This window comes from Gadus chalcogrammus, chromosome 15, assembly GCF_026213295.1.
Source record: "Gadus chalcogrammus isolate NIFS_2021 chromosome 15, NIFS_Gcha_1.0, whole genome shotgun sequence".
Classification (NCBI taxonomy): Eukaryota; Metazoa; Chordata; class Actinopteri; order Gadiformes; family Gadidae; genus Gadus; species Gadus chalcogrammus.
Window position 1 is genome coordinate 9,497,939 of NC_079426.1, and position 12,547 is coordinate 9,510,485.

At 44.8% G+C, this 12,547-nt stretch overlaps 1 protein-coding gene across 1 annotated transcript in view; it reads right to left on the minus strand.

The window, feature by feature from the left end:
- Window positions 1–11,897, minus strand: part of LOC130404746 (leucine zipper putative tumor suppressor 2 homolog) — a 45,321-nt gene extending 33,424 nt beyond the window's left edge. Inside the window, exon 1 of the mRNA XM_056609635.1 lies at window positions 11,604–11,897. The gene's annotated coding sequence lies outside the window, so the exon portion shown is untranslated. The remainder of the gene's footprint in view (window positions 1–11,603) is intronic.
- Between the last annotated feature and the right edge of the window lie 650 nt (window positions 11,898–12,547).

A 12,547-nucleotide genomic window follows, 5' to 3' on the forward strand; every position in this document is an offset into this window, starting at 1 on the left:
GTGATTTTCTTTCTTTTAGCAAGTATTGTCTGTGCAGCAAACAGATGTCAGAAGCGGCTTGTCTGCACAGTGATTCTGATTCCCATTGTTCTCAGAAACCTTGGATTACTTACGAGTCACAGAGCCATCCTGTTTTGCTTCGCTCTGCGGTGTACACCCATATGGGGGATTCGTTCAACCATCATATTTCTCTCCTAAATCACTCCTTAGCTGTCAATCTGACTTTTACTGAACACAGTTTTTTTTTGAAGAATATTACTATGTGTTTATTTTGATTGCTAAGGATTAGGATAATGTGTCCCAAGGGAACAGGACTTCCTTGTCAGTCAAAGAAATAGACGTAATGGAAAAAAAAACCCAACCATTCCTGGATGAATGCTTGGCAGATCCTTCAGACAGAACACAAGGTTACTGTTTTCAAAGAGCTACCTCCGTCACCCCCAACCACAACCCCACCACCACCACTACGCCCCTAAACCCCCGCTCAGACACCTCGCTCCAATACACTTTGACCTACTTCTGTCCAGCGTCTAGTCTGGGCAAGGGGCCCGCACCCCCACCACCACCCCCACCACCACCACCACCACCACCACCACCACCACCACCACCACCACCACCACCACCACCACCACCACCACCACCCATAAGCAGAAGAGAAGCCAACCAAGCAGCATTTTATTAAGAGAAATATGTCTGCTTTATGATTCGTCCAGCTTGGCCTTTGACCTTCACATGAAGGTTGAGAAGGAATGAGTGATCAAATATGGCTGACATTTATACTGGGGCTCACCATGAGATGCAGTGATTTACAATTCAATACAATACATAAACACACATGATATTATGCATGGGTTGTGACCCTTCAGACAGACACACACACACACACACACACACACACACACACACACACACACACACACACACACACACACACACACACACACACACACACACACACACACACACACACACACACACACACACACACACACACACACACACCTTTGACAAGCACACACACACCTAAATATAAATCCCTCGACAATCCCACCTCTTCTCCCAGAATCCTCCCATTCAGCAGAGGGCTACAATCCACCATAACCAATTCTGCTTTGAGTGTTAGCAAGCCGACACAGAGAAACCGACAGACACTGAGAGCAGACAACAACGTCTGCGCACGGCCTCCACTCTAACCAGGCACTGTTAATTCGTTACAGGAAAAAAAATACTTTCCAAAGATGGCTGACCTCTGCTTCACACGGGAAGAAAGACTGCTTTCCAAAGAAGACGATCTCGGCCTTACACAGGAAGAGAGAAAGCAGACACGCTTTGACAAGCGTGCACACACACTGAAAAGTGTGCGTCACACAAACACACACACACACGGTTAAATCCTACATGCACACACACACACACATACACACATACACACATACACACATACACACACACACCAGTGTCATCCGCACTTCAAAACTTGTTAATATGCTTGATGTTTTTCTCCTCAGCAGGGGGGGGGGGGGGGGGTAACCAAGTTCATTGCTGGGAAAGAATCCCAGAAATCCGAAATCCCCCAAGGAATTCTGGTGGGAACATCAGGGCCCAACATGTGTTTGACATGTGAATGATTTTGTCGATTATTTATGTGTGTAGATAACTAGAGAGAGAGAAAGAAAGAAAGAAAGAAAGACAGAAAGAAAGAAAGAAAGAAAGAAAGAAAGAAAGAAAGAAAGAAAGAAAGAAAGAAAGAAAGAAAGAAAGAAAGAAAGAAAGAAAGAAAGAAAGAAAGAAATACGGAGAGGAAGGCTACAGAAAAAGTTAATGGGGTGTTGGGGTAACAACAACATCTGTCCACCATTTCAAAAACAAAAAGCTGGGTCCTCCATTGTCTTGGTTTTCATTCCTACTTCCCCGTCAACAGAGATCCCACGGCCGGAGGCACGCACAGGGAGTCCAACCCTGGGACGTCGTCACCTCACCGTCCAGGCTGCCCAAACACAGCTCTATCTCATGGTCAAAGCTTGACCATCACACCCCCCCACCACCATCCCCACCCCCATCCTCGTGGTTTAATGAGACAGGGCCCCCAGTACCAAGCCGTGGCAGTCAGCTGACGAACCAGACAAGAGGGGGTGGGGGGGCCCGGAGGCTGCACTCTGCTAGGGGTCATCTGGCTGCAATATCCTACACAAGGTCTAGGGCCTGGCTCGGACGGCACCGGGTTCACACACACACACACACACACACACACACACACACACACACACACACACACACACACACACACACACACACACACACCACACACACACAAAATATACACTCACATACAAACACACACAGACACACGCAAAAGCACAATCACACACAAAACATACACTAGCACAGAAACAGACACACATACACACACATGTCAAGACACACTTTCGAACGCAAACACACACACACACACACACACACACACACACACACACACACACACACACACACACACACACACACACACATGAACCAGCCAAGATGGTGTGGACAAATCTAATTCATAAATCAGTCCATGTCCAAACGGTTTCATTGTTTTGAAACAAACAAAGAGCAAGCTAAGATCCATGGGAAATTATACTTTTCATTGAGCTTCTAACTGTCAAAACGTGTATTTGACGGGCAGCTCTACAAGCAGCTAACCTTTCAATGATAAAACAAAAATCCCCCCCCAAAAAATATAGTTCTCACTGGATTAATGTGGAACTTTCCCATCGATGGCACAAATCAAACTTATTTTCGACGGCTTCATCATTCTGAAGACAGTGTTTTCTGTTACCATAGGAATGCAACAATAAATGTTTTCATGTCTGCTTTCATTCCAACCAGCTGGCCAGAGGCGACACTAAACTCCCTGAGCTTCGGAATGGCGTTCACTCTTTCCATTAATATTGAGTTAAAAAGTTGTCGAAACAAATTGGATTTTTTTCAACTACAAATAAAAAAGATGTTGTCCGAGTATTGGACTGCTAACTTTGCGTCCCAGGGGGTTTTCAGCCTCTGCGCTGTCAGCCCTGCCCGCTAGAAGCCTCCCTCTGGGAGACCTGCTGGGCTGGAGGGCCGTCGAATACCTTCAAAACATCCATCCGCTGGACAACCAATGAGCCTACTGACTGGGCCTAATGCTGCCCTCATCCATCAACACCGAGATCCTGTGTGTGTGCGTGTGTGTGTGTGTGTGTGTGTGTGTGTGTGTGTGTGTGTGTGTGTGTGTGTGTGTGTGTGTGTGTGTGTGTGTGTGTGTGTGTGTGTGTGTGTGTCTGAGTTAATGCATGTGTGCGCGAGGGTGCGCGAGGGTGCGCGTGCGAGCGTGCGTGCGTGTGTATACATGCACACATGGTATGTGTGTGAGTTACAGTTGCATGTGAATGTGGGTGTGTACTTGCGCGTGCATAGGTGCGTGCGTGAGTGTGTGTGTATGTATATGTGTGTTGTATGCTGTCTCAGCACTTACTCCCCACTGACCCTCATACGTCAGCAACAGTCAGGTGACACAAGAGGACACTTTCTCTGAGAGTGCGAGAGAGAGAGAGAGAGAGAGAGAGAGAGAGAGAGAGAGAGAGGAGAGAGAGAGAGAGAGAGAGAGAGAGAGAGAGAGAGAGAGAGAGAGAGAGAGAGAGAGAGAGAGTAATAGAGACGGCCTCACAGCTTCCACCCCGAAAAGATGGATGGGTGCATTAAAAAGGGCCGAACCGTTAAATCGTACACGCACAGACACACACACACACATACACACACGCACACACATACTACCCTGTTTTACCATACTGCAGTCAGAATAACTTTATGGCTTACACTATTTCATTTCAGCAAAGAAATGGGTGAAAACTGCATGTTGTTACAGTATCATAAAAGCATGGAACTAAGGAATATATTATAGATTAAAGAGATGAAAAATACATACGTCTGTATAATCGTTTGTCATATCAAAATCCAATAACATTTTTGTTATACCGCAAGCAATAATAAGGATTTTGTTGTGATTTGTGTGTCATCCATTTTTTTCCCTGTGTTTTACAATGAGAATCTGAGAAAAAAAAGAATCTGTGGTAGAAACACCCATCCTCATGATTGACATGCTGATGATGCCGGGAAAGGAAATGGTCATCACTTACACTTTAAGGAGTAGTATGGTAGTACCAGACCCGTAATGGCATCCATGCCGGCTCCCTGCCCGCTAATGTCCATTATACACTTGAATCGGTTTACAACACATTGATTCTGACTCCCGTTACGAGCCTGCAGTGAAAAGCTTTTATGTCCCAATCTGGGCCTTCCCTCACTGCTATCCGCTTTCAACAATGATCCAATTCAGCCGCGGTCCATTTACAGTGAGAAACACTCCAGTTCACCTCAACTGCCTCTGTTGTTCTGGCCCCTTGACAGGGTTGTTTTTCCCAACGCAGTTCTGAGTTAACCAACCCCCCCCCCACCCCCCCAGAAATAGGTTTCTGGATGGACAAAACTATGTGACTCACGATATCACACTATCTTCCTTGACATCCCTATGACTGCTAAAAATAGATTGCAGGTACTTGAAGGCTTAAAGGAGAGTAGGCCTGCCAGTTCACCTAGGTTTTAAAGACTGTGGTTGGAGCGAGGTAGGCCCTGTGGTCCAGGGAGAGCTAATGAGAGGCTAAGGGCTAAGCTAACAGTGACGTGGTGGTGCTCTGTCATTTCAGAGAGGTTGTGTGCACTCTAGTCACACCTTGGAGTACAGAGAGAGCAGCACATTTGATCCTGAGGTGGTTTAACTTTAACAGGCCGCGTACGTGAAACCATGCTGAAAACGTTAAAATCCCTATGGGTAAATAAATGGGAATTACATACAAGTATCCATCAGAGAAATTATTGCAGGCCTTCCAAATTTTTTTTTTTGCATAAATACATTTTACACTTAAAACTGTTGAACTATAAAACCACAAATTATATATCATGCACCGTCATTCATTTTCCCATAGGTAATTGATTACTTTGGCAGCACACAAGGGGCTGAGATGTACATCAGAAGGTCTATTCATCACATGCTAGCTGTAGCCCGGCTCACAGTCAACAAACATCGATTTGTTTCCAGGCAGGGAACCAAGACAGCAAAAACTATGGGTGAACCTAGTTCACTTTTTACTTTTATATATATAGCCTGACTGGACGGCAAGTCTTACATTTGACTTTGACGAATGCTGGGAAAATGTAGTTAGTAAACAACAGACTCCTTCTGTGCAGTAAAATTAGTATTCATCATTGTAAGTACTGTGTAACCAGAATGTTTGACCTCTCACACTGAAGCATTATACCCTGTTTTGATATCAATATCGTGTTGAAAGAACAGGCAAATAACATTTTGATGAGCGCACACTATCTATACTGAAGGGACCACAACAGCTGGCCTCAAAGAATAAATCAATTTCAAGTCTGCAGTTGGCAATAACAAAAGTTTCAGGAAAATATTGCTAGCTTTCTCTTGTGTATTTATGCCCCTTTTTTAATAAATAATTCCTTTGCCACAAATATGCTTTTTAATACAATCAAGTATTTTGCCAAATGCAAATGCATAATGGGAAATCAATGCTCCGTATGTTATGGTTGACATATGTCCTCCTGTCCAATGAAAAAAAGGGGCGGGAGGCACCTTGAGGGAAGCAGTTGTAGGGGATAGTAGGGCTGGGCCACCATCTACCACTGCAGGGGCTACACCCCTTGGCTGAATGTCTAACTGCAGTAATTGTGACGATAATGGTGAAAATTATGGCCCACACCCCAGACCTAATTGTTAGTTCAAGAAAGGGTTGCCAAAGTGCAGAGTTGACCTGCGTTAGAGTGATGTAAATGTTTCATGACACATTGTTTTCTGTTTTTTTGTACAAATGAAACATAATCGAGACAGTAGTTACCCCTCTTGTCTACTCTATCTGACCTCAGAGCAGTTCCGTGACCAATATTGTGATTTGATGTTTTTCTAAATTTAGCCTTGCCCTGAAAATAATCCTTGTGAAAAAAAACTCTGATGCATAATTAAACTTGGATCCTCTCAGAGAACATCCAAACAAGTGAATCCCAAAACCCAGCTCCACTGACTTAATGCCAGCCTCAATTCAGCAGTGGGTTTAGAGAGCACATAATACGTTCAACAGGAGATGAATCCCGTTGGAGAGATATGGGGACATAGGAATATAAATAGGCCAGGATTTCAAATCGCATCTACTGTGCATGATCCATTTACTGTAGCACATCTGCCAGTCAGCCGCTACTAATCAAAAGGATGCTGTCTGACTGATAATCACCAGGCCTCATAATGTTTGGCATCCCAGCATAGCTGGGATGCCAAACATTACCAACTTTATCGTATTTTAAGTGTGTTTTTCTTACTTAGGAATCATCTCAGCTGATTTTTGCATCCTAACATCACTATTCCATATGTTTTTAGTTGTGTTGTCACTTAGTTGACCACTAATGGGTCTCCTCTCATGACACAGCAGTATGCAACTTGGTCAACATGCTTACATAATTTAGGGATATAATTAACCATGTCAATCCTTCCATTTCTAAAATAAATACTGTGAAAGACTTCAGCAAGAACTCTTTACAGCACTCTTTTTATTCCAACAAAGGGAAATAAATTGGTCTGTATTCAGCTCAGCTCGATTGCGAATAGACAATATCCGGGCGACGCTGGTTTGAGGGCATCGTAAAGGTTTAATACTTAAACTATTTCTCATTAGAGGTCGTCGATAGCAGACGGGAGATGGGCGGTGGGGCTGCATCAGTGCTGCCAGCGAAGAGAGAGAGAGAGAGAGAGAGAGAGAGAGAGAGAGAGAGAGAGAGAGAGAGAGAGAGAGAGAGAGAGAGAGAGAGAGAGAGAGAGAGAGAGAGAGAGAGAGAGAGAGAGAGAGAGAGAGAGAGAGAGAGAGAGAGAGAGAGAGAGAGAGAGAGAGAGACAGAGACAGAGAGAGACAGAGACAGAGAGAGAGAGAGAGACAGAGACAGAGAGAGACAGAGACAGAGAGAGAGAGAGAGAGAGGGAGGGGGAGAGAGAGGGAGAGGGAGAGAGAGCGAGAGAGAGAGAGAGAGAGAGAGAGAGAGAGACAGAGACAGAGACAGAGAGAGAGACAGAGAGAGACAGAGGATTGCTGGCCAGTTGGTCTGTGATGGAGGCCACATCTCTGGAGCGCACTAAGGTGGAACTGTAACCTGCAGGGGTCTGTCCTCCATTAAATCTATTCACTCTCTCTCGCTCTCTCTCTCTCTCTCTCTGGCTGGATGGATACCAACACTTTTTCCTCGATCCCTTAAGCGCCGGGCACCAGCAGTACAACGATAAAGGAGCAATGTAGAATCGGGCCCGAATGGGACAAATTAGCAGCTTCAGGGTAATTAAAGGGCCATATTGATGGTTAATGAGCCGAACCATCCCAACCTTCATACTTTCTAGACAATCACTGATGTTATATGTGGCAATAGGGCGTAGGATATGTAAATGTTTGATGAGTTACGTTGTTGTAGAATCGCTATAACACCTCCCGTTAAGATGTATTCTTCGTCCTCAAGATGATTGGGCCAAATATGCTTCTGGTGGAGCATTCCGCAATTGGAACAGAAGCTAAAATAGAGATTGTGGAAAACATCCACTAAAGTAAACTAAAACTGAAGTTCACGCTTGTGTATGTACACATTGAAATGTCACATGCTCTAAAATTCCCATGTATCTTTTGAAAGGATATCGAAGGTCAAACAAGGTTTGTCATGTATTGATCCTTATGCAGCGCTCTCCTTCCTCAAAAGGAGACTTTAAATGAAGACGAATAGAGTCGCTCCAGACCAGGGAGACTTAATCAAAATTTAAAATACAACACTGTGTGTGTGTGTGTGTGTGTGTGTGTGTGTGTGTGTGTGTGTGTGTGTGTGTGTGTGTGTGTGTGTGTGTGTGTGTGTGTGTGTGTGTGTGTGTGTGTGTGTGTGTGTGTGTGTGTGTGTGTGTGTATGTGTGTGTGTGTGTGTGTGTGTGCGTGCGTGCGTGCGTGTGTGTGTGTGTGTGTGTCTGGGTTTGGCTTCTCTGTTTGTTCACTAGTTTGACAGCAAGCACCTACGGGGGGAATCTTACATCCCACCAAGGCTACACATACCGGCACACACACAATTCCTATATTTACCGTATGCAAATGCAAGCTTGTGCATTTGATTATTTAACCAAGAAAGATTGCAATGTTGCTGTCGTTATCGTTAACGTTATCGTTAACGCATGACTTTGAGTTAATAAGGGCAGGAACATGGCACCATGGAAATATATCCACTCAACTCCTTTCAGTGCATCAATTGGATTAAATGTCCATTAATTCCTTTCATATTCGCACGTACCCACACAAACACACACACACACACTATAGATAACCTCCTAATGAACACTATGAACTATTGCTGTGATCACATTTGCTTCACACACACACACACACACACACACACACACACACACACACACACACACACACACACACACACACACACACACACACACACACACACACACACACACACACACACACACACACACTACTTAACTCAGCAACTCACTGATGCGATGATGCAACCACTTGGTCATCGTGTAAATGCCAGATGGTATAATAAGCATTGGGCTGGATGCTACCTCAGACCCAGCAGTCCTAGTATATTAAAACAGATTCTCTGGGTGGCGGCAGCCCCGAGTCTGGGCTGGAAACCACAAACTGCAAGGGGCGGAGTACTGCCCTGTTTCCTGTTTTGTTGCGGAGACAATCTTCTATAGAAAACTCATTAGCCAGAGAGAATGAAGCCTTCCGATGGGAAATGTATTTCTACATCGGCCAGCTCACACTGTGTTCATGTGAAACTTTTATCGACACTTTTTGCACAGATTACTGCTGCTGGCCATTTTTATTCCCAAACAACACACTCAAAGATACCCGCCTCCAGCAACGTGATCGGTCCAAACAATGATGAAGCAAAAGAAAGTGAGACGTCACTTTTGCCAAGTGAGACGTCACTTTTGTGGTTTGCCAACCAACTTTTGACATAAATCTAAAGGCTGAACCTAAACTCAAGGTGTGGCTAGGGAAGTGCCTCAGGTCACACAACACTAGTACAACGCGCCAACGCGGGGTATTCCTTCAGTCATTATGTAAGACCGACTGTGGCTTTGAGGGACCCGACCCATGCCAACGTGGCCAGGACAGGTGCATGTAATATACATACTCTAGGGATGTTTCCTCATCCTGCCCCCTTCTCTCCAGTTCGCTGGCACAATGCTTGCCAGTGGGGAGTCTATCTTAAGCAAACACACACACACACACACACACACACACACACACACACACACACACACACACACACACACACACACACACACACACACACACACACACACACACACACACACACACACACAATTTAATCAGCTGAAAGGATATAAATGCAGAAGATTGGTCAGAGCTCTTTCCGAGCACATGCATAGTTGCCGGCGACTGAAAGGAAACCGTGTTGACGTTTACTATTGTGTGCGAAGGAAATAGGCAGTGTGACTGCATGTGTTCTATTAAAAGCGCATTGACCATGATATTTGATGTGTGTACTCGCTTGGCTGAATCCCCCCCCACCTTCCTCATCTCTCTACCCCTTCAGTTCCAGCCATCCCAACAAAAGCTCCCCTAACCCCCATCACCCGAGACATGCGGGGCTCCTTCGCTGTTGTTGGAAGCAGCATTCCTCACCTTTTTGTTCCCCTGTAGTATTTATAATGGCAATACTTTGGCACCAACCCTGGCAGAATCACAAAGCTCTGGCGAAACTCCCAGTGAAGCTACTCCCTAAGTGAAGCTACGAATGTTCACAAAGTCTTCATACCCTAACAATGACATTACACAAGGAATGAGGCAGGAATGAACAAGCAAGAGAGACTGTGCAATATTTAAGTTTCCACATTAATATAATTATATTATAATTATAATATATTACTATAATTATTAAGAATTGATTGCTCCCATCAGTGGAAACAGTTTTCTTTTTAGAACCCTTGCAGCCAATCCAAAAGCAGCCTCAGGATTTCTGAGGTCTCGTTCTCGGTCTAATATCTACTAGGGGAGAGTATAATAACAGCAGAGACCAGACAGAGCAGCTTGGATCAAACAGCCTCCCTGTCTCTCTCTGGACCCATCCTGACAGCTTCCACTCATTCTCAGACCCACCGCACCTGCTCCAGCTGTCCTGTCCTGGATGCTGCATCACAGCAGCCGGGTGACAGCCTGTCAATCAGATGAACCTTGACGAGCAGAATGTGCCCACTTAACCTTGATGATTTTTCTGTGCATGCAGCAGTTCTGTACAATGTTCTATTTATATTCTTATTTCATTTATACTATTCTATTATTTATCATGAACAATTTGAAGGACATATATACATGATACATATCATGTCTGTGTCTGTGTCTGTGTGTGTGTGTGTGTGTGTATGTGTGTGTGTGTGTGTGTGTGTGTGTGTGTGTGTGTGTGTGTGTGTGTGTGTGTGTGTGTGTGTGTGTGTGTGTGTGTGTGTGTGTATGTGTGTGTGTGTGTGTGTGTGTGTGTGTGTGTGTGTGTGTGTGTGTGTGTGTGTGTGTGTGTGTGTGTGTGTGTGTGTCTGTGTGTGTGTGTGTGTGTGTGTGTGTGTGTGTGTGTGTGTGTGTGTGTGTGTGTGTGTGTGTGTGTGTGTGTGTGTGCGCACACGTGAGAGTGTCTTTGTGTGCATGTGTGTGTCGCTCCTTCCAACAGTTTATCTTTACCATCTAGGATTATATACGGCCCAATCAGATCGACAGTCTCCAGTCTGAACAAATCCATATATTACAGTAGGCCTTCAGCCCATAAAACAAAGACGGCACGTGACGTTACTGTGGCAAGAGCTCCTTTTCCCTTTTCAAAACGTACACACACACAAACACACACACACACACACACACACACACACACACACACACACACACACACACACACACACACACACACACACACACACACACACACACACACACACACACACACACACACAAAACGGGCTGGAAGACACACTAGCACTCCGAACGTCCTGCCAAACGTGGAAGATGAGTATGCATTTTGGCGTTAGTCTCCGTTTATGACACACACACACACGCACGCACACACACACACACACACACAGACACACACACACACACACACACACACACACACACACACACACACACACACACACACACACACACACACACACACACAGAGTGACATGCTTCTATAGTTGAGGTTGAGAAAGAACATTCCCCTTACATTCTCAAAAGGACACATCAACCACTATATAAAACAGAGGGCTACTATACGTTTTTACAACATGGGGAAAAGCATCATTTGGAGGTTTTATAAAACGGAAATATCATCACAATAAGGCAGGTCAAATACGTGGAAGCACTTTGCGTATTTTCCATAGACCTACTCTACCAACATACATAGTAACTCAAGAAGTAGGCTATTAAACTCGAAGATTTTGCCCCGTTATGTTGTGCCCTATAAAATCGCGCAATAAGACTTACCTTTAAAACGCCGTTATTTTCAGACAAACACGCAACACTTTTCCTCCGACGAGTGTAAACGGCTGCAGTTAATCCAGTCGCTTCGCTTTTATAACTTTTTTTTTAGTCAACCAATAAAATAAAATCTCACCACGTTAGCGACGCGTGCCACCTCAAAGTTTGGAGCTGGGAGTTTCATGTCTAAACACCCTCTAAAAAAACCCTTTAAAACCCCCAAACTGGCATCTCCTCAATCACTACAACAAGATGACTTATGTCTCGTCTCAGACCCGGTCTGCGTGCGCCACCACGAGCAGCTTGTATGTGTGGATGTGAAGCGGCTCATGCTCTCTGCGCTCTCTCGTCGGGGTGGGGGGCGTGGGTGGGGAGGGCTCGAGTGCTGATCCAGAACGACAAGGTTTAGGACCCGAGCAAGGCAGGGCTAAGAGGAGTGTGGGAAGGGGGGGGCTCTGAAAGGGGTACTTTAACGGCCGCCAGCCCCTAGTCCCTATGATTGCCTCAATCGCTTTATAAATTAATACGAGCTCGAATTAACATACAGTTTAGACGGGTTAAGACTTGAGGCGAGGAACGTGTGACAGGCAAATGGGACCCCAGTGCCACAGAGCTTGTCAGGGTCTTAAGCAGTTAAGTATCAGGCATATTTTCTGATTTAGGGTGACAAACTGACAAAACTGTTATTTTAGCTTTAAATCACCACGATCATCTTTCATAAAATGTGTTTATAATAAATAACCCTATTATTTAAATGTAGGCAACTGGCTGCTCCATTATTTCAATATTATTGTTATGGTTGATGTTGAAGATATATTATTAGCAGACAAACCTTCAATACAATGCTTCAAATTATTACTAGTATGAGAAGCAGTATTCGTTTTTTACCAACAGCTAAATCATGTGAGACAATCAAATCCCGGAAACGTCAACCGACCGAGCCCTACTGC